The following is a 4,196-nucleotide window of genomic DNA, read 5'->3' on the forward strand; positions in this document are numbered from 1 at the left end:
CACACACACACACACACACGCACCCACGCACACGAACACAGACACACTCCTACCCAAGAGGCCCTGAGTGGCACCCACCTACACGCTCGGAAGCAGCCCACACTCGTCCCATGAGCAGGCACCTATTCCTGCCTCTCCTTGGAGTCCTCCTAGAAATAGGGGCAGCTGTGTGTGGCGGTAGGGGTCTCCAGGACCTGGGTGTCTGCTTGTGCCTTCCTCCCTACAGTTCTGGGAAAGCTGAGATGACATCCCCACCCTAACTTGGGAGGGCGGCAGTGAGTGAGCTGGGGTGGACAGAGGGGTGGGTGTGAACCCAAGTTCTCTATACCCAGAAGACTGGGGAAGGGCAGGGTGTGAGGGACAGGTTGAGGCAACACCCGAGAAACACCCACACTCCTGTGTGGATCCACCCCAAGACAGGCATGTACACACCCACACACAGGCAGGCACGCATGCACATACACACATGTGCCAAGAGTGCCCACCCACCCGCATCCCACACCTCCACGGACGTCCTCACTCCCACTCACCCATCTACACACTCAGGTGCCTCCCGCCACCTTCTACATTCTAAGAATGCCCCGCAGTTTTCCCTCTTCAAGCTGTCACCTCCATGCACACCCAGACATGTTCATGTCCACAGGCTCACGCACACACGTCCACGCACACCTCCTCACAAGCCATATTTGGGGAAAAGAGGACGCCACAGGCACCAACATGCGTGCGTGCCACCTCCACAAGAAGGCACGCAACCCACACGCCTGCCTGCACACACATGTGTGTTCATACACACAGCAGCCCCCGCCCGAAGTCTGGTATTCTCTCTCGAATCATCGCCAGGCTCAAAGACAGACTTTGAAAATGTGTTTGCCTCTGGCCACACTCTGCCAGCCCTGAGCTTTCGTGCCAACAGGTTTGTGCACCTACGTGGCTCTGCCCACAGACAATGGTTTCTGCCCCCTCTTCTCTTTACCCACCCCGTCCTGCTCTGGGTCTCACCTCCCCACACAGAAAGCCCCTGTCTGCATACACTCCCACACACATGACAAGGGACATGGTTACCCCTAAATATACTGCCTCATAGTGTCCCCACCCACGCACACCCACAGGCTACTCGGATAAGTCCCCCCAACACACGTACCTCACGTGTGCCAGAAAGATATGTTTCCAGACATGCCTCACACCATTCAAAACCCACACATGAGCATGATTGCAGGCAGACGGACCTATCTGCGCCAGCAAGCCTCCAGCCAACTCGCAAGCGCGCACACACACATGCCGCTCACACCGGTGCCCCTTCCCCATGTCCATTCAGAACAGCCGCCCTGCCACAGGGAATGCTTCCCCCACCCTGCTGTCCCTGTTGGCATCGCTGACTGCAGCAGAATGGTCACGGGGTGACTAACTATGGTGCCCCAGAGACTGGATTCAGCCATTAACCACTTTGCCAAAGGCCTGGGGGAGAGGGGACAAGGTCGTCCGGCCTGGCAGTCCAGGTGGACACCCTGGGTGGTGGCGGGACCCTAGCGCCCCCAGCTCCTGGCTACTCAGGATCAACAGCAGCATGTTCCAGGGAGGAAGGGTACTCACCTGGCTCCACTGGGCTCTGCAGAGGAAAAGCTGGCAGGGAGGACAGGGAGAGACCTCTGTGTGGATGAGATCCCAGGCAGGGGACAGCAGCCGGACGCCTGGGTCACAGGCAGTGGTGTGCGCTCGCTCCTCTCCCGGCTGCCAAGGAGGCTGCTTCCATGCCCCGCAGCCAGCTCCTGTCTGGCTGTGCAGCGCGTGTCGCTGCTGCCCCTGGTGAGACGATGTTCCCAGCTGAGCAGCGCAAGAAGAGAGGCAAGAGCGAAATCAAAGCAGCGTGGAGGAGAGAGAGGCAGAGAAGGGAGAAAGAACGAGAGAGCCAGACCGAATCTGGCTCCACCAATGGGATCAGTGGCTGCGCAGCGTCAGGTGATAATAAGCAGGCTTGGTCCCTGTTCGCCGGGCTGGTGGGAGGGGGAAAGGGCAGAGGGTCTCCCAGGGAGCTACACAGATGTCCTCAGGGACAGCAACGTACGCTGCCTTTCCCCCATTCTTCCAGGACAAGCTGCCCTCAGAAGTCCCTCCAACACACCCCCTACTTGGAAATCTCTGACTTGAATGCAGCCCCCAAACTTTAGGATGCTGGGAGAGGGGTGGAGCTTAGCCCAGGGCTTGGGCCCCAAAGCAAAGACTCTGGGGGAAGGGGAGGGAGGCTATAGAGGGGAAAGGTCCAGATGGAGGGTGTGAACCCAGGGTCACTGTCTTCAGTCCGGAGCCTCTCCTTGGGGCCTTTTGGTGAACTGTGGTTCCATTTTCTTACCAGTTCTAGTGAGAGATGGCAGACCTGCAGCTCAGGGATCCCTGTGGGTCTGGCGAGAACCCTCTGGCAGCTTGGGTGTCCGCAGGGAAAGGGGCTGGGAGAGAGGCTGTGGCACAGTGCAGGGTGCACAAGGGCAAGAAAGTGGGGGTGGGAGAACACACCAAGCTCTGAGTGTCCTCAGCCCACCCCACTCTCTGAGCACAAAGGAAGCCGGCCCTGGGCATCTTGGGGAGAGAATGTAACGTCTTTCAAGGCAGCAGGAGGCTGTTCTGCCATCAAGAAGCAGACTCAGTGGAGGCCATCAGGAAGAACACCCAAGGAAATGTGAGTCCAGCAACAAGCAGGGACAAAGGGTTGCGCAGCAGCGAAAAGCACAGGCTTATAGTCAGATGGATGTGCTGAGAATCCCTGCTCTACCGCTGCCCAACTAGGTGACCTTGGACAAGCCACTCAACCTCTCTTCATCTGTCAAATGGGATCACACAGATTTATTGTCATCATGGAATGAGATAATTAGGTAAATCGTCCAGCCCTGGGCCTGGCACATCAGAAGTGCCAGTCACCTGTCAAAACTGTTCTCATTCCCATGATATCGACAGCATCTGCCTGCAAGGAGGCCACAGTCTTCTAGGGGAGAGAAGATGGCCATTTAGAGGACACAATTAGAGAATGAGGAGCATACAACTAAATCGCAGGGCACAGATACTGATTCAGAGAAAGAGCAGTGGGCGGCTCCAGGGCATATGCAGGGTGCAGGCCAGAGGAGGCTGTGGAAGCAGGAGTGCGGCTGGGGTGGGGAGGATTGGCACGGGGGCAGCAGACACCAGGCAGGCCCAGGGTGAGGTCTTGGTGAGCAGGAGAAGGTGTGAGCTGAGTCTAAGAGACACTCACCAAGGGGGAGTCGAGGCGGCAGGCCTCAGTGCAAAAGTCAGAGGAGGTAACAGCAGCAGAAAGTGAGAGTTCACAGAATGCAAAGACAAGCAGAAGCCAACCCTGCCTTAAACGGCTGTGAGAACCTCAGCGAGTCTGGCCAGGTCCTGAACCACAGAATGTGGGGTGGTGCATGGCACTGAGGCAGGACTAAGCACTCCCTTGGCCAAGCATGACTACGTCCTGCTCTAACATACCCACGCCAAGCTGGTGAGCTCAGAAGAGACGCAAAATGTAACCTCCTGGTGATGGCCAGCACGTGACATCTGGACTACACTTCTGTCCCAGGCCGGGTGCAGTAGCTCACGAGAATCCCAACACTTTAGGAGACTGAGGCGGGCAGATCACCTGAGATCAGGAGTTTGAGACCAGCCTAGCCAATATGGTGAAAACCCATCTCTACTTAAAATATAAAAATTAGCTGGGTGCGGTGGTGGATGCCTGTAATCCCAGCTACTTGGGAGGCTGAGGCACAAGAATCGCTTGAACCTGGCAGGTGGAGGTTGCAGTGAGCTGAGATTGCGCCACTGCACTCCAGCTTGAGTGACAGAGTCCTGTGGCCCAAGCATGATAGTAACCATCTCAGCGCCCCTTTGTGGAGCTGCGTGCCGGCGACAGGTGAAGGCACAGCCCTTTAGGAACTTCTGCCACTTCTCACCTCAGAGGACTTCTCTACAGATCACAAGAGGAAACACGTGGTAAGAGCAAAGCATAATGTGCCAAGTATAACTCACTCCTTGTGAAACCAAACAACCGCCAAGATGCACTTCTGCTGCATTTTTATTTTTAATAACTTTTTATTACACAAGTAGCACATGATCACTGTAGAGAGACAAGCACATTTCATTTTAAAATTTAAGAGGGAATTAAAATCTCTCATTTTCCCACCATTCAGAAATACACATTAAATACATATATA

The 4,196-nt window shown here is 55.8% G+C and overlaps 1 protein-coding gene across 2 annotated transcripts in view; it reads right to left on the bottom strand.

Annotated features, from left to right (window-relative positions):
- PHYHIP (phytanoyl-CoA 2-hydroxylase interacting protein) overlaps positions 1 to 2,138 on the bottom strand; it is a 14,248-nt gene extending 12,110 nt beyond the window's left edge. The window contains exon 1 of one of the 2 annotated variants that reach the window (XM_011968791.1): positions 1,591 to 2,138. The gene's annotated coding sequence lies outside the window, so the exon portion shown is untranslated. The remainder of the gene's footprint in view (positions 1 to 1,590) is intronic. The other variant, XM_011968794.1, reaches the window with a different exon arrangement.
- Positions 2,139 to 4,196: the final 2,058 nt, after the last annotated feature.

This window comes from Mandrillus leucophaeus, unplaced genomic scaffold (assembly GCF_000951045.1).
Source record: "Mandrillus leucophaeus isolate KB7577 unplaced genomic scaffold, Mleu.le_1.0 Scaffold86, whole genome shotgun sequence".
Taxonomy (NCBI): Eukaryota; Metazoa; Chordata; class Mammalia; order Primates; family Cercopithecidae; genus Mandrillus; species Mandrillus leucophaeus.